Source organism: Sarcophilus harrisii, chromosome 3 (assembly GCF_902635505.1).
Source record: "Sarcophilus harrisii chromosome 3, mSarHar1.11, whole genome shotgun sequence".
NCBI lineage: Eukaryota > Metazoa > Chordata > Mammalia > Dasyuromorphia > Dasyuridae > Sarcophilus > Sarcophilus harrisii.
In genome coordinates this window covers 149,201,162-149,220,578 of record NC_045428.1, presented here as the reverse complement: position 1 = coordinate 149,220,578, position 19,417 = coordinate 149,201,162, and the positions used below count along the sequence as shown (strand labels likewise).

At 33.0% G+C, this 19,417-nt stretch overlaps 1 protein-coding gene across 3 annotated transcripts in view; it reads left to right on the top strand.

Moving 5' to 3' along the window:
* Nucleotides 1–19,417, top strand: part of GGACT (gamma-glutamylamine cyclotransferase) — a 62,958-nt gene that overhangs the window by 1,688 nt on the left and 41,853 nt on the right. The window lies entirely within an intron of this gene.

Below are 19,417 nucleotides of genomic sequence, written 5' to 3'. Positions count from 1 at the left end.
ATAATCATTTCTCACATTTGAGATGTTTCTCTAGCGCCAAATTGTACCATAGTAAACATAATGAACAAAGTAAAGACAAAGGAATGTTGTTCTGGGGATATCAAAAGTAATGAAAAAAAATACCCCTAAATTAACCTAAAGTTGACTTATATAGTGGTTTATAATTTTCAAAGTGGTTTATTTTACACACACACACACACACATGTCTATTATAGAGTTATATAGTGGTTTATAATTTTTCTTATTGTCTTTTGAGACTTGCAATAATTTTTTGAAGTAAAGATTTTATTATGCCCTGTTTATGGGAGGAAACAGATTCAGATAGGCAGCTTAACTTGTTTATGGTGGGTAAATATCCCAGGAATTTGAAATTAGAAGTCTTGAGATTCTTTGCATTTTCTTAGATTATTTCATTTTTGTTTGTTTGTTTTCTGAGGCAATTGGGGTTAAGTGACTTGCCCAGGGTCACACAGCCATGAAGTGTTAAGTGTCTGAGGCCAAATTTGAACTCGGGTCCTCCTGACTTCAGAGCTGTGCTCTCTCCATCCTGCTGCCCCAGATATTTCATCTTTAAGATAGATTATGAAATGCCCATAATCACTTTCTAGCCTTACTTTCCTATGACTCTTCCTAGGGCAATTTACTTCAGTTAGTTATTGCATGGTCCCAATATGCACAATACAACCGGGAAAGAGAGAACGTCACTAAGCCATTAGATTTTATTTGTCACTAAATCAGTTTGTAGATTGATCTGTCACTAAGTAGCTGTTTGAATGTTAGAACTGAAATAGAACATTCATTAACTATCTAATTTTGTGCTTTGAGGTAAGATTATGAAGTTTCTATTATTCAATCCTCTCCTGATGTATTGTTATATCTGGGACAGTAGATTTATATTTTATATATTTTTCTGTCTACCCTTCCTTGTTTTCATCCCTGAAGCAAACACTTGTTTAGCTCTTTTTTTGAATCTGGGTCAGTGAGTCTTTAAGATATTTTGATTTCCCCATTTTTTTTAAATTAAGGAAATATGAAACACCAAAAGTTTAAATAGATTATATATGTTTGCTCATCACGCATATGTATCTTTCTCTGGGAAAGAAGACTTAAAACTGCTATTTAAAATGGATTGGATCCATTGGTTAAAGATATGTGAAAATTCCTGGTACAATTAGGCCAGAATTTCCCTAACTAGAGTAAACTGGAAAATCCTTGGGATGATGAAATGTTTTAAAGCGTGTATAGTACAAAATGAAAAGATAAAGTTGGTAAAGGATTAAGGACAAATGTTTCACCAAAAAAAAATTTCCCCCCTCACCTTTGCTTCTTTTTCTCTCTTCTTGCCTTCTAACCGCTCTGTCTTTCAGACTTCTTTCAGCAGAAAGAGAATTTACTTCCTGAGATATGCTATGTATTATGATTTGCTTCTTATCTCTCCAGATCTCAAAAATTCTTTTCATTATAGTTTAGTCCTTCGTTATTTCAGTTCTAATGAAGAGGAGGTGAGCTTTCTTTTTGCCAAAACTAACCTCTGTACTTAGGAGTTTGGCTCCTTCGATTGCTATCTTTTTTTAGCTTTTGTTCTCTATTCACTTTCTTGCCACCTATTTCATCTGATTAAAAATTAGTTTCTTTTTTATTCTGCACTTGACAAAAATCAATAAATAGCATTTCTTTTCACAAAAGACAGAAAAAGCAAATTGTATATGACATTGTAAATCTATTATGTACAGTTTGGGTGTAAAAATAATTACATATCAATTTAACTTGTTAAGTCCAACACTCTTTTGCTTGCATGTGTCTTTTTCTAAATTTTCTTTTCCTGTTTTTAAAAGTTTGAGTTAATGCTCTTTTCTTTTCCTTTTTTGATATTCCTATGAACTATTTCCCTCACTCTCACAAATAAATCATAAAATCTTTCCCTTGTAATATTATTGTGGTTTGTTTTTTTATTTGTTTTTTTGACCTACCAGTTTTTAAGCTTAAAATTCATTTCCATTTAAGTTTGATTCTTCTCTTCAAATGTTCATTGTTGAAGATTAATTGTATTGCATTGTGGTCAATAAAGGATTTTTTAAAAAGTATTTCTGCATTTGCTTAGTAGTCTTTATGTTGAATCTCAAAAGTTGGTCACACCAGATAGCTAATCTTTCTAAAAGTTTATTCAATTTCTTCCTGTTTGTTTTTTCTTGGACTTGTCTAGGTCAGAAAGTTAGCATGTTAAGGTTCCCCAGTTTTCATAATTTTGCTATTTCTTCTTGTAATTTTATGAGGTTTTTCCTCTTTTGATACTTAGATAAAAGACTTTGCAGGTGTTAATTATTGATATTTTAATCGTATATTTTTAGGCATAATGTTTTTCTTAACTTTTTAAACAATATTTGTTTTTACTCCTGATTTGTTTGAGATCTTGATTTCTAATTCCTCAATCCCTTCACTGCCCTTGATTTTTTGAATTTTTCTCAAGCCTAATAAATTTGGTTCACTTCATTTAGTTTTGAATGAATTCTTTTGCTTCTTATAGACCACATTTTTTTTTAAAATATCTGTTCATTTGCTCTTTTTTTTTATGGGTAAATTCATGCACTCATATTCATAGTTATAATTGTTAGCTGTTTATTCCTGTGCCATATCTTCTCATACTTTCTGTTCCCTTTTTTCTGACTCCTTCCCTCCACATTCATTAATAGGCACCTTAGTAGCTTATTAGATGCTTGGTATTAGAATCAAGAAGGCTGGAATTTAACTCCTACTTAAATCACTTAATAATTGTATGGTTCTGAGAAATTTACTTATTCTCTCTTAGTCTCAATTTTTCTAACTATAAAAGAGATAATAATAATAGCATTTATTTTATTTATTATAGCTTTTTTATTTACAAGTTATATGCACGAGTAATTTTACAGCATTGACAATTGCCAAACCTTTTGTTCCAATTTTTCCCCTCCTTCCCCCCACCCCCTCCCCTAGATGGTAGGATGACCAGTATGTGTTAAATATATTAAAGTATACATTAAATACATAATAAGTTTACATGTCCAAACCGTTCTTTTGCTGTACAAAAAGAATCGTACTCTGAAATATTGTACAATTAACCTGTGAAGGAAATTAAAAAAAAAAAAAAATATGCAGGCAGGCAAAAATATAGGGATTGGGAATTTAAGGTCATGGTTCTTAGTCATCTCCCAGAGTTCTTTCGCTGGGTGTGTATGGTTCAGTTCATTCCTGCTCCCTTGGAACTGATTTGGTTCATCTCATTGCTGAAGGTGGACAGGTCCATCAGAATTGATCATCATCTAGTATTGTTGTTGAAGTATATAATGATCTCCTGGTTCTGCCGATTTCACTCAGCAACAGTTCCTGTAAGTCTCTCCAGGCCTTTCTGAAATCATCCTGTGGTCATTTCTTACCGAACAATAATATTCCATAATGTTCATATGTTACAATTTATTCAGCCATCCTCCAATTGATGGGCATCCACTCAGTTTCCAGTTTCTAGCCATTACAAAGAGGGCTGCCACAAACATTCTTAATAGCATTTATTTTTGCAAGTTATTTTGAAGTTCAGATGAGATTTTATATATGATGTGTGTTTATGTATGTGTTTGTGTATATATGTATATCATATATTTGTGTATATTATGTATATATAAATTATATTACATTTTAAGTTTCAAATTCCCTGCCCAACATTAGAAAGGTCCAACATTATAGATCTTTCTCCCTTTTTTCTCTCTTCCCTGTCCCTCTTTCCCTCTCTCCTCTCTCTCTTTCTGTATGCATGCATGTGTAGAGACACACACACGTAAAAACCATACTGTGCTAATTTCTGTCAGTTTTTTCTCTGGAAGTGGATTGCATCTTCCTTCATAGGTCCTTTGTAAGTTTATTTGAATATTTGTAATAATCAAAATAGCTTAGTTGCTCACAGTTATTATTCTTAGAACATTATTGTTATTGTTTACAATGATGTTTTCTAGGTTCTGTTCATTTCACTCTTCATTTTATGCAAGTCTTTCCATGTTTTTCTTTTTTAATAGTATTTTATTTTTTCCAATTACACATAAGACAATTTTTATTATGTAGTAATTAACAGTTGACTTTTAAAATGTACTTCTTAAATGATTTTTAAATTTGAAATTTATCCCTTTCCTTCTTAAGATGTAGGTAATTTGATATGTTATGTGTCCAATCTTGAAAAACATTTCAATATGAGTTCTGTTAATCAAAGAAGAAACAGACCAAAAGGAACAATCCATGAAAACTAGAAAATAGTATGCTTATATTTGCATTTAGACCATCAGTTTTTTTCTCTGAAAGTGGATAACATTTTCCTTCTTGAGTCCTTTGAAATTGTTTTAGATCAGCATGTTGCTGAGAAGTCATTCATATTTGATTATTACAGAGTTACTGTTAGTGAGTACAATGTTTTCCTGATTGTGCTCACTTCACTCCACATAAGTTCACGTATGTTTTTCCAGGTTTTTCTGAAATCCACCTGCTTGTCATTTCTTATAGCACAGTATATCATAACTTAACACAAACTATTCCCCTCTATTGACAATTTTTTGTCACAATAAAAAGAGGTGTATATCTTTTGTATATATAGGTGCTTTTCTTTCTCTTTTTTTTTTTTCCTGATTTTTTGGGGGTAATAGTGTTATTGCCTGATCAAAGGGTATGCACAGTTTGATTGCCTTTTGAGCAGTGATGTGTACCTCTCTATATCAACTGTGTTTCTTAATAATATATAGTAGGATTCTAGTTTTAATTTACCTTGCTATCCATTTCCATTTTATGGGAGAGTTCATCCTATTCACTTTCACAGTTATAATTATTTATTGTATATTTCCTTCCATCCAATTTTTCCTGTTTATATTTTTCTCTTTCTCCTTTCACCCTATTCTTCCTCACCAGTGTTTTACTTCTGACCACTGCCTCCCTTAATCTGTCCTCCCTTCTATTAGCTTTCTCCTCTATCACTTTTTTCTTGTCCCCTTCCTTTCCTACTTCCCTATAGAGTAAGATAGATTTCTATAGATAATTGCATGTGTTTATTAGGAGATTATAACAATTTATCACCAGGCTAATACACTATGACCAAAGTGGAATTTATATCAGGAATACACGGTTGGTTCAATAGTAAAACTATCAATATAATTGACCATATCAATAACAAAACCAATAGAAATCATATGAATATCTCGACGCAGAAAAAGCTTTTGACAGAATACGGCACTCATTCCTGTTTAAAACACTAGAGAGCATAGGAATAAATGGAGCCTTCTTTAAAATGATAGGTAGTAGTTATCTCGCACCATCAGCAAGCATTGTCTATAACAGAAATAAACTAGAGCCTTTCCAATAAGATAAGGAGTGAAACAAGGATGCCCATTATCATCAATATTATACAATATTGTATTAGAAACACTACCAATAGCAATAAGAGAAGAAAAAGAAGGAGTTAAAATGGACAATGAAGTGATAAAACTATCTTTTTTTTGCAAATAATGTGAAGGTATTTTTTGGAAAATGATAGAGATTTCAACTGAAAAGTTAGTTGAAACAATGAATAACTTTATCAAAGTAGCAGGATTGAAAATTAGCCCACACCAGCATTTCTGTATATCACCAAAAAAACCTTGCAAGGAAAGAGGGTAAAATATTTAAAATAATTTTAGATAGCACAAAATACCAGGAAATAAACATACCAGAACAAACTTAGGAACTACATGAACATAATTATAAATACTTTATATACAAATAAAATTAGATTGAAATAATTGGAGAAATAGTAATTAAAATTAATTATTAATGTTGATTGCTGAGTTTCTGTAAGAATGACAGTTTTACCTAAGCTAATCTACTTATTCAATGCCATCCAATTAAATTGTCAAAGTGTATTTTATTGAGCTAGAAAAAATAGTAATTTATTTGGAAGAATAAAAAACCTTAATCTTTTATAGCAAAGGAATTAATGAAAAAAAAAAAATAGAAAGGAAATGGGTCTAGCAATACCCAATCTTAAATTGTATTAAAAGGTGGTAATATCAAAACTCCCTGCGGGTGGCTTAGAAATAGAAAGGTGGATCAGTGGAACAGAGTAGACATAGATACAATACACAGTAATAAGTAATTTTAGTAATCTACGTTTGACAGATATGACAATTTAAGCTTTTGGAATAAGAATTCACTCTTTGGTAAAAAAAAAAAAAAAAATTGTCAGAAAATTAGGAATCAGTCTAGTAGAAACTATAGGTGTGTAGACCAATACTATACCATTTACCAAGATGTGGTCAAAATGGATACATGACATAGACATAAGGTAGGTATCATTTAGCTTGTCAGACTTAATGGATGGTAAAATAATTTTGAATAAATGCAATTGCATTGTGAGATGTAAAATGGATAATTTTGATTACATTAAAAAGTTTTTCAACAAATGAAACCAAATATAGCCAAAACTAGAAGGAAAGAAGAAAATTGGGGGAAATTTTTAATTTATCAGATGAAGTTTTTGTATCTCAGATATTTAGAAAATTTTGTCAAATTTATAAGAATATGAGTCATTCCCCAATTGATAAATGGTCAAAGGATATGAATAGGCAGTTTTTGAATGAAGAAATAAAAGCCACATATAATTATATGAAAAAAAGTTCTAAATCATTATTGATTAGAGAAATACAAATTAAGACAACTTTTGAGATACCATCTCATACCTATGACAGATCCTTTTTTGCTTTATTCTCTATCATCTGAAGGAGAAGTTTATTTCCCTTCGGATTCTGAGACTAAGTCTAGGTGCCTTCAAATTTCTGCTTGCTTCCTTTGTGAACTTTATATCTGCACAAAATTCTGTATATGTGCACATGTATATATATATATAATCTCTATATATAACCTTTCTATATAACCTCTACCCTTCTTTGTTTAAACATGAGGTGACTCTTGTCCACAGCTCTTCCTTCCTGTCTTTTTTTTCATGTAAGTTATTCAAAATAACTTTTCCATGTTCCTTATTTCTTCCCTAGTGTTCAGTATTCCTTTTCCCTTCCTCACCCCATCTCTGGCCAAAAAACCCCAAAGCAAAACAGGAAAAAAAAAAAAAAAGAACAAAAACACATCAAGGTCTCGTGTGTGTATGTGTGCACACATGTATGTGTTTTAATGTCTTAGGAATCCTTTGAAGACAGTAGTTTTGGTTTGATACTACATAACTAAAATTAACATAGGTAATATTTTGTTTCTTCTTCGTCCACTAGTATATGGAGCATTTAATTGTATAAGCATTTAATCATTTAGTCAAGTCAACAAATAAAACATTTATTAAGTACATATTATATGCCAGGAGTTGTACTAAACACTGGAGATGCAAAGTATAATAAAAATGGCCCCTGCTTTCAAAAAGCTCACAGTCTAATAGGGGACACAATATTCATGACATATCTAGGACAAATTAGAGATCATCTTATTGAGAAAACTTTAATATTAATGGGAGTAAGAAAATTTTCCAAGTGCTCAATTGTCTTTTATTTTTCTAGATTTCCAAGTTAGGTCAGACCTTTGAGGCCCATCTTCAATGGGGGTCATGGGCAGCTTCACCTTGCTATGTCCTGTCAGAAAACCCAGTCATGTCCCTGTGGTTAAATTTCTCCTGTAAATCTGCTTATGGCCTATGCCATCTTCACTGCACTTCTTTGGGTCAGTTTGCCACAACATCTTGTCTCATGCTGTCTTTCCCCTTATCCCTCCCCCATGCCAGGCAGTGTCTCTCCTTTTGAATCCTTTCTTCACTAGGGAACTTGCCCTTTCCATCAGTAATTGTTAAATCCCCTTTCTTGATAATTATATGCTCTCTCACTCTGTTTCATATATACCATTCCTGGTGTCTATTGTATACCTTCATTACATCTGTAAGCTCCTAAATAAACCTATCTTTTGCCAGTTGTGAATTCTTCATATGACCAAACCCCAACATTTAGTGCTTCTCTTAAAGCACATCATCTTCTCCTAAATAAACCCATCTTTTGCCAAAGAAAATGGCTATTGTGAATTCCTCACATGACCAAACCCCAACATTTGATGCTTCTCTTAAAAAGCATGACATCAGCTGTATCATTTAGACTTTCTTTCTGGTTACTTGCAGCATTTTTTCTTTGATATGGAGGCTTTGTAGTTTGGCCAGCCATTCTGATTTCATTTTTAAGGTTTTTTAACTGAGATGATTAGTGGATTCTATTCTTAATGTACCTGTTGGTTCTAATAAGTATGAATAATTTTCTTTTTTGATTTCTTGTGATAGGGTTTTCAGATGTTTTTGTTTGGTCATGATTTTCTGGGAGTTTATATTATTTCTACTTGACCTGTTTTCCAGGCCACTTGTTTTTGATGGTAGATAGTTTACTTAATTTTTTTTCCAATCTTTTGTTATGGAATTATTGAGTTCTATTTGCTCCCTTCTGTGTATTACTTAAGTTTTTCTTCCTTCTTGCTATTTATTCTTTATCAGTTTTTAAATTAAGAGCTTTAATTTAGTTTTTCCTTGTGGCCAGCCTAGGTTTGGTTTGGTTTTGTTTTTTCTCTGAGACTTTATTTGCTAGCTGTGGAATTTCTTTTTTTCTTTTCCCTTTCCCTTTTGGGATTCTCTTAATCCACAGTATTTTATTTTGCATTCAATGTTTTTTTCAGTTTTACTCATTTTCTGCTTTAGTTTTTTTGATTGCAACTTCGTGCTGGGGCAAACTTTGCCCTTTCTTACACTCTTGGATGGGTTACACCAACCCTTTTATGGTCTTAATGCTTTTGTTGATTCAGTTCTGATTGTTGGTAGACACATCCTTATCCTTATTCCTTGACTCTTTTCTAATATCTTGGTGATCTACTTTAGATGCTGACCGTTGCTCATATCTCGCTATTGGGATAATCATCATCATCTCCTATTGGAATTTGTTTTTATCCTCTTTTGTAGCCCAGCCATGCCCAAGTGAGGCATTGTGATCCAGAGACTTCTCTCTCCCGTTTAGAGACACCTTCACTTGATACACATTCATTCAAATTGAAATTGTTCTCTACAATTTTATTAAGATTCTTTAGTTGCTAAGCTCCAAATGATTTCTTCTCAGTTGGATCCTTTTTTTTTAAATCTTGTATAGTGTTTGACACTTGAGACCATTACCTCCTCATAAATAACTACTTCTACCTTTGCTTGCAATATTTAGTTCTACTAGTTCTCTTCCTGTTCCTGTTTAGCCATTTTTTCTTAGTTTCTTTTGCTGTCCCCTCTTGCTTCTTTTTTGGCCCATTTAAGTGTGTCTGCTCAAGTTTTTCTACCAAGCCTCTCCAGGCAAGATTTTGTCTATTGTGCGGTAGAAACCTCTTTATTTTGGAAGCTCATTCCACCTTAAGACTATTTCTCTGTGCAATGCTTTTTACTTTTGGTCTCTCTCTTCCCCCCATTGATTATTTTTTTCTAGAACTTCCAAATTAAGGAGGACTCTCTACTATCAGTTGTTGCTAGAAAAGTTAAGAGCATTAAGAGATTTCACTGTTTCTGTTTTAGTATTGATGAGACCCTGAATATTGTTTTGTACCAAAAGAAACTAAAGAATTGATCCCGGGGGCAACAAGATAGAAGGTTCCTATAGAAATCAGTTTAGCTCTATGGTCTGAAATCCAAGTTATGTCAAATTCCTGAGACTCCTTTCTGTAGAGGTCTCAAGCAATTTCACCTCGCCATGTCCTGTCAGGAGAATGCCTTCTCACAAATTGTCCCATCCTACAAAAGTAATTTTTGCTTTTCCATTTCAAACCTAACATAAATTAATCAACTTGCTTTTCCAACCTTGAATAGGTGAATAACTAAGAGTACCCTACTCCTTAACCCTCCCCAAAGCATTTACTTTTTAATTCAAATTGATACAATTGCAGCAATTTGAAAAGGTGGAGATTTGTAGACACTCAAATCTCTTGGTAAAGTATTTATGCAGGTTTCACAAGTGGCTTAAAACCACTTGGTATGATTTAAGGGAGAGTTTCAGAGAAAGTCTGGAAGTTTCAGAGGACTATAAGAATTTCATATGTTTAGGGGTATGAGCTTCCAGCTCCTTCAACTTCCCTCTTCCCTATTCTTCCTTCCAGCAGACCCCATCAGTGCTTGATCTGGTAGTGTCAGGATATGGTTACTCATCACAGCTTGTTATTTATGTTGATTTGGTTATCCTTTAACAGTTTGAAATAATAATTTCTCACATTTGTTTAGTACTTTAAGGTTTGCAAGCAATTTCATGAGGCAGTTGCTATTATGATGTCTCATTTGGCACCTGAGGAAACTGAGCCTAAGAGGTTAAATGATATGAGCAATGTTACAGAATAAGTGTGGCAACATTGGTAATGAATCAATTATGCTTTTAGGAAAATATATTTTGCATTGAAATTCTTTAAATGAGATGTAAAAATAAACATTGGACCGCTTATATAGGAGCCAAAATAAAAAGATTTAGCATTAGTGGGCATTAGATTCACTGAAGCAGAAAAGTTACTAGCTTTGCAGCAAATGTAAGTTTTGCTTCAACTTTGAAGGAAGAACCATGAAGAATGGTGAAAGCCATGGACTTAATAGCATACCTAATAATAGCATAAACTAAATTCCACTCCATTTACTAGATTGCTGTAATTCTTTACTTGTAGTATTGTCCTATTGATTTTTGCTTGAGATAAGAGTACTTGGGTTGAAACCTGGAATGAATTTATTTTAATAGAAGTTTATCTTTTGCTGGTATGTTGTGGTTTGGTCCATTCTTTTGATAAAGACAGTAGAATATAGAGTTGTAGATGAAGTGCCTTTGAATTTGTAAGCAATTCGATATAAATTGTACATTAATTTAATTGGGGCAAACAATTGGAAAGTGTGGGGATGCACATCAATTGGGAAATGGTTGAATAAATTGTAGTATGTGATTATGTTAGAATGTTATTGTGTTATAAGAAGTGATGAGCAGGAGGCTGTCAGATGAACCTGGAAAGATTTCCATGAACTGATGATGCAAAGTGAAATGTACTGTCTACAAAGTTAACAACAATATTATATTATATATTGTTATATTGGATTATGTTATATGTAATATAACAACTATGAATGACTTAGTTATTCTCCGCAATACAATGATCCAAGACAACTCTGACGGACTTAAAATGAAAAATGCTATTCCTACTCAGAGAAAGAACTGATAGTATCTGAATACAGACTGAGGGATACTTTTTTTACTTTATTTTTCTTGAGGTTTTTTACATCTATGTTTTCTTTCATACTATGAGTAATCATGGAAATGTTTTTCTATAGCTACACATGTACACTCTATAAAGGGTGAAGTGGGCTTCTAGCTGCAGAGAAACAAGCCAGCCCATTCAGGCTCCTCCTTTGACCTCAATTTCTAAGAACCCTAATCTTTATACTCTCCCTTCCCCTTGCCCACGCAAGCTCTGACCATTGCCTGGGGTTCGGGACTGCCAAGAATCCTGGTTGTTCCCCTGTTGCCTTCACCTGTGCTCCCACCTTTGCTGCTCATGGGGCACAACTTGCTGCTTCTCAGGCTGAGCATGCTGGACTCTTCCATGCCTCTTCCAGTACGACTGTTTGGGACAGGAGACTGACTGCTGCAGCCACAATGGCCTGCAGGAACTATCCTGTGACCTGGCCACTGACTTGCACAACCTCAGCATTATGGGCAAATTGACAATCCTGTTCATTGCTGCCTTTAGTGGGGCTTCCCACGGCTGTGGGTAATATCAGCTGCAGTGAGAGCTGGGCAGTAGGCCTGGCCAACCTCATCCCATAGCTAAACCCAGACAACAACCAAGTGTGGAGAGTGGTAAGCAAGCATCAAATGCTGAAGCTTTTTTTCCAAACTATATAGAATATTGAATTGAACAAGTTTTGAAGCAGCCGAGTGCTGAGGTACCATTATATAAAGCAAACTTATTGACCCTGAAAAGGAGATTATAAAAAGTAAAGAAATAGAAGTAGAGTGTATTTATCAATTAGGTTATGGAGTGTACATGTGTGTACATGTACATAAATATGTACAAATTTTATGAATGAAATGGAATATTGTTTCATAAGAAATAACAAAGAAAATTTCAGACTGTCTTGGAAGTATGAATTATGGAAGAATGAAGTGTGTGAAACTATGAAAGCATTATACAACGCTGTAAAGAAAAATAATGTTGAATAACTTAAGAGGTCTGATAAAAGCAGGAACCAGACACATCACCAAAAAACCAGAAAAGTGTCATCCCATGAATGAGATGATTAGTTCATGGTACATAACGAAATAGACATTTTTGGATACGACTGTTGTATGGATTTGTTCAACTTGACTATGCTTATTTGTTTCAAGGACTTTTTTCCTCTTTGTTTTTATTTGGAGGGAGGGATAGTAAATAGGGGAGAAAAATTAGTAGTTGTGATGTCTCCCCAAAAGAGGGCCATTAAAACATTTTAAAATAAAATGAAAAGAAGTACAGATAAGTGGGGTAGTTTTGAACATTACATTTCATTATATACTTTTTTTTAAAAGCATGTGGTATGAAATGGAAAAATTTGAATAAAAAATGCTAATTTTTTTGTATTCTGTGTATATAGAAATACTTATGGGAATTTTTTGCCATTGTGAAAGTTTTTAATCAATTCAGGTTGAATGATTTAGACAATTTTCATTATCAGGCTGGTTTGAAGTACTTTGGTGAAACCATTTTTTAAAAAACATACTAACCTTTGTTTATATATATATATATATATATATATACACACACACATATGTATATATACACACACATATATCTACATATATCCTCCAATTACATGTAAACACAATTTTTAACCTTTTTAAAAAAAAAAGTTTTGAGTTACAAATTCTTTTTTTTTTTTTTTTTTTTGAGTTACAAATTCTATTCTTTCCCTCAATCCCTCCCTCACCTCAGTGATAAAAAGCAGTCAGATATACCTTATACATTTACAGTCATGTAAAACATATTTCCTTATTAGTCATTTTGTATAAGAAAACTCAAACCAAAAAAAGTGAAAAATAGTATGCTTTGGTCTGTATTTGAATTCCATCAGTTTTTTCTCTGGGAGTTGATAGCACTATGTATATCATCACCATTCCTTTGGGATTGTCTTGGATCATTGGCTTCCTGATTATAGCTAAGTTCATTGTATAATATTGTTGTTACTATGTACAATGTTCTGTCTTTTCACTTCATTCTGCATCAGTTCATGGAAGTCTTTCTAGGTTTTTCTGAAATCATCCTGCTCGTTATTTCTTATGTAATATATAACATTTTCATCGTATTCCATTACAATCATATACCACAGCTTATTCAGCCATTCCCCAGTTAATGGGCATTCCCTCAATTTCCAATTCTTAAGACACCACAAAAAGCTGTTATAAATCTTTTTGTCATTTAGGTCCTTTTTCTCCCACTTTTTTTTTTCTTTGATCTCTTTGATCTAGCAGTGGTTTTTTGAATTACAAGGTGTACAGTTTTATAGTACTTTAGGAAAACCTCCAAATTTCTCTTCAGAATGCTTGGATCAGTTCATAAGTCCACTAATAGTAGTACATTAACGTTTCCATTTTCTCACATTCCCTCCAGGATTTATCATTTTCACAAAGCAAACTTCTCATCAATTTATATGTCTAAGATTAGAGTAGAAATTGTGTATTAGTAAAGAACTTAACAAATTTAGAACAGAGAGAAACTATACATATTCTCAATCAAGTGTTTACAGATGAATAATTTGGGGCTTTTAGAGAAATGATTGCCCCATGATTGCACAGGTGACAAGTAGCACAGTCAGGATTTGAATCTAAGACTTGTGACTTCAAATCTTTCAGGCTAATTTAGAATTTAATTTCTCTTTGTGTATTGTAATATTGTTTTAAGAGCAGCTTCTTTAAAAAAAAGTTTTAAAAGTCTGATAAATAGGAAAATTAATCATTCTTAGAGTTAATTAAGCACATCTACACTTAAATCTGACTGTCCAAACCATACTGCTGAAGCACTTACTGCCACCTGGTGGCAGTGTGCCCTCAAATATATGATCAGTTTTTTTAAAGCAATCTTACTATAAAGAATATAGAGTTGTTACAATAAAGCCTTTAATGTTTTCTTTGAAAAGTGAGAGCATACTCCTGAAAAGTATGTTTGCTTCCCTTGTTACAAAATCTTGTTTCCTAAGTTCTTTTTTCCCCCTAATAAATGTCTTTGATCCTTTAAAATGACATTTCTCAAATGACGTCAAAATTCTTTCCCTGCTGCCTTGAATAGGATAGAAATTTCAGTCATCTGTTTTGTCTAGACTACTTAGTTTTCTCATCTGTAAATTCATGATTATATTAGATAATTTTTTTAAAAGATCACTTCCAGATCTAAAATCCTGTGCTCTTAAGAAATTACCTTCTTTTTTTTCCTTCCGTTTATATTGGCAGAGAGCTTTATCAGCCTGTAGTGCTTGTGCCATACTGTTCCTTTCCTTCCTTGGTGTTCACTCATAATACAGTGACTGCATATTTCAGCAAATATTTAAACCATTCAAGAAAGATGGTTCTTTTCTTGAAATAGACTACATCGACATTTTTGAATAGTAGCCTATTCAGTTGTTTGTTTATGGAGAAGCCTTTTAGAGAATTGCCTTAATTTAAAATAATAGTGATTGTATCTGACCAGACTTTGAACTTCTCTAAGGGAGTTAACTGTGGAATAGAAATAATTCTTACTTGAGGGTTATTTTATAAGGAATCCAAGAAGAGAAGTCTCCAAGAAAGGATATATAAATAAACTTTAGCAGTTATTAGCAAAGAATTTGCTGACTACTTTCAAAATTACATAAGTAGAAATTGAATAAACAGGATTGAGAGGAAAGTGAACCACTTAAAAGAATATTATAAGGATCTGATATTTCTATGTCTTATTTCATATGAAGTGAGTGCTGGGAATTAATATTCTTGATTGTGCATTGAAAAAGGGAAAGATTTGAATGCATGGAGAGAAAAGAAAGTATCAAAAGTGACTGGTAAGGTTTGTAAATGATATACCTAAACTGATCATGTTAGTAGTTAATAAGGCTTTAGTCTTCCATTACTATTAAAACAGGATATTAATTTTTTTTTAAACACATCAAAATATAACTTAGATACACAATAAGTATACATGACCAAAACATCACTTTGCTGTACAAAAAGAACCAGACTCTGAATTATTGTACAATTAGCTTGTGAAGGAAATCAAAAATGCAGGTGTGCATAAATATAGGGATTGGGAATCCAATGCAATGGTTTTTAGTCATCTCCCAGAGTTCTTTTTCTGGGTATAGCTAGTTCAGTTCATTACTGCTCCATTAGAAATGATTTGGTTGATCTCGTTGCTGAGGATGTCCTGATCCATCAGAACTGGTCATCATCTAGTATTGTTGTTGAAGTATATAATGATCTCCTGGTCCTGCTCATTTCACTCAGCATCAGTTCGTGTAAGTCTCTCCAGGCCTTTCTGAAATCACAGGATATTAATTTTAATTAAGAAATTTATTCATGTAGAATGCTACTTATATTCGTAGAAGTAAGCCAGGGGAATTTTCTTTAATTGCAGATTGGAGTACCTAATTTAGGTGATTTAATCTGTAAGGGCAGGAGACTGGAAACTAAAGAGGATATGAGGATGGTATAGTGTGCTTTATTAGTCAGTCTAGAAATATAGTTTTCAATAAATCAACAGCCAGTAGTCATTTATTAAGTATCTACTATTTGTCAGGTGTGGTGCTAGGCTTTGGGTTTACAAAGACAAAAGTGAAAGAGTTTTCACTGTGGAGTTTATGTTCTAATAGGATAGAATAGAAAGGAATTGTGGTGTGTATGCCCGGAGAAGGCCTGGTGGAGAACATAGAGATGGAAATAGGGAAGAGGGAAGGAGCCCAGTATTAGAATTTTTATTTTATATGACAGTCTTATAAACTAGTGATTTCAGACTCAGATCTCTGTGGGTTCCATATTTATTTAGAGAACCTCTAATTATTATTATTTTTAATTCTGTTTTTATTTGTTAAAATTTCCCAATTACACTTTAATCTATTTCAGGAGTTTTGCCCTCCTGGGCTCAAGTTTGATACCTATGTTTTAAATTATATCACTATGCCTATATATATATATATATATACACACACACACACACACACACACACACACTGATATATATCAGAATTTTCTTTTGAGTTCACCCAATCATTAAAACTATCCCACCATTAAATACTATAAATAAATTAAATTTATACCATTAAAAGGTATCTCAAAAAGAACCTGTGTACATTTTGGGGTTCTCTTGCCTTTTAGTAATTTCATATTCAGCATTAACAATGATGGCAGGCATCAATGGCAGGCATCAAAGGCAGCCTCAATGGTTACCATGTGAAGAAGATTAAGAACACTTCTAAAATGAACACTAATATCTTCCTTACCATTAGAGCTATTATCCGCATGTTATTCCATAATGTCTTCCCAAACTTTAAATTTAGAAGTTATGTGAGTTACTTAAGAGTATTTTCTCTTCTATCCATGAAATAAGGTGAAAAGTAGTATGCTTTTTAACTTTTAATGGAGGTTTGTTTTTGGAGGTCAGCAGTTTTGCCTTTATTCACTATTTCTGTATAATTATTTTTGTTCTTTCTGAGTCCTTTTCTCACTTGTATTTAGAATTGTATAAATATTACTTTTATGGAATGAATTCTCTAGGCATTTAAAATGTTATTTGATTTAAACAAAAATTAATTTAAAATGTTAAGAGTTTAAATAAAACACAATCGACATGTAATTACAAGTTTTGGGTTTGTATTACTTCTGAAATATGGTTTATATAAAATGATTACATGTTTGTTATTTTAGTCTTTTCATTGCATCATTAAGAGTTAAACTAAAAAATTGGTCATGGTAATTATTTGGTAAATATGGTTAAAATCATATTTAAGGATTATTTCACGTGAGCCTTATTCCTTTCTGAAGTCCTAGCTGCCTTCACTTTCTGGCACACACAGTATGGCGTGTTTATAAAAATGTACTGTGTTATGCTGGTGACACCAGGTGTTGAAAGTAAAAAATGTAGTTTATTCCACATTTGAAAACATTCATTCTTTTTGTTTAAAAGCTTTGCTAAATGGTAATTTCAACCATAAAATGATAAAAACTTAAAAGTCCTTATAAAATTAATATTTATTTTGGAATCATCTATAATTACATTGAAAGATGAAGCAAAAGGGTATTAAGCCTTGACAAGAATTTCCTCTTTCAATAGACATTTTTAATTTTTTTAAATGAGGATAAATTGTAGGTTTGTTTTCTTTGAATATGCAGGGGCTTGGAATCTGGTACCCGCTGATTATCTGGGGGGGGTTGGATAGATGGATTTCATGGGATGAGTGAATTAGGATGGGTCAGAAGGGGGAATGACATTTTTCTTTTTACTAACTTCTAATTGAAAGTTAGCATTTCCCTCAGTTGTTTATAGACTTTCTGGAAAGAGGTCTATACTCTTCATCACACTATCAAAAGAGTATATAAAATTTTAAAAACTGTTAAGAACACCTTTTTTAGGCACTCATAAAATGTACATTTCCCTTAGAAAACTTGGCATTCTGGTTAATTGAATTTTCTGCATACTTGAAGATTATGCTAAAACATGTTTTTGCTAAGAAATCTTTCCTAAAAAGAATTCTTTTACTTTCCCAATTTATTATACTAAATGTAATTGGGTTTTGGATTAAAGAGTTTGTCCTTATCATAAGGATCATTTTCTAAAGATCAATTCTCTTTAAACATTATTGGAGATAGAGTAATAGATTAGAGTGTGTTCTGACCCAGGATATCTCTTGGAGGTTACTTCTATTTAACTTTTTTTTTTTTTTAAATTAAAACACTAATTAAAGCTTGTTTTGGTATTTGTCCTTTTCTGATAAAGTGAAATGCAATTTTTTAAAAGTTTGAACAAATTTATTGCTTGTGATATAGGCTGTAAAGCAAATTTGTGCCCTACAACTCCTGAGTGTCCTGAGTCAAATTAAAATGTAATTGGGAAGTAGTTAACAAATAAATAAAAATACAATAAAACACAGATTGATGAGGTTTAGGTTTTGGGGTTCCCTTTGGTCAGGGAACCAAATGGAGAGGTTAAGATTTAGGGAACCAAAATGAGATTGGGGTTTCTGGTGGTCAGGGAGTTAAATGATATAGTCTAGTGGCAGATTCGGGGTTCAGGGAACCAAATGGAGAGGTTTGGCTCCCCTGTACCTCACTGGGATTCAGTGCAAGGGTAGGGAGTTTTGGGGAACCCCTTTCTGATGGCTCAGAGATTCTATATAAAGCAATTTATGAACCCCAAAAGGCTAGACTGATAAAAGAGGTTTATCATAGGCATTGGGAAGTCAGCTTTTACTATGCAAGAATAGAAAGGCTGAATTACTTAGAGGCAAAGTCTGACAGAGTAGTAAAGTTTCTAGTAGAGAGATCCTGACAGAGGAGTGTTAAGTCTCCTTAGGGAAATAAGTGAGGATAAAGAGAGGGTAACACTGGAAGAGAATATTATTCCAGTGGGCAGAGGTTTCCTTGGCATAGCAAGCATGGCATAACTTGGCATGTCAGAGCCTCTGCAAGGAGTTGTTCCAAGTTGGCTCTTTTTATCTACAAGCTAGGTTTCAGCTTGGGCTGGAATTTGAATAGAATTGAATGGTAACCCTTTAATTCAATAGGGTTGGAATTCTTTTAGCTCAGGCCTGAACCAACCCCACCTAAATAAACCACTTTATCTAATTCCTTGGGGCAGTCTCTCACTGAGGCAGAGTTGAAGGAGATTTTCTCCTTTGTGGAGTTTGAGTTTTAGAGTTCTTCTTCAAGATAACATTACATTTTTTTTTTTAAATTTAATAGCTTTTTATTTACAGGTTATATGCATGGGTAACTTTACAGCGTTAACAATTGCCAAACCTCTTGTTCCAATTTTTCACCTCTTACCCCCCACCCCCTCCCCTAGATGGCAGGATGACCAGTAGATGTTAAATATATTAAAATATAAATTAGATACACAATAAGTATACATGACCAAAACGTTATTTTGCTGTATAAACAGAATCAGACTCTGAAATATTGTACAATTAGCTTGTGAAGGAGATCAAAAATGCAGGTGGGCATAAATATAGGGATTGGGAATTCAATGTAATGGTTTTTAGTCATCACCCAGAGTTCTTTCTCTGGGCGTAGCTTGTTCAGTTCATTACTGCTCCATTGGAAATGATTTGGTTGATCTCATTGCTGAGGATGGCCAGGTCCATCAGAACTGGTCACAAGATAACATTACATTTAAAAACTGAAAGTGTGTGTCC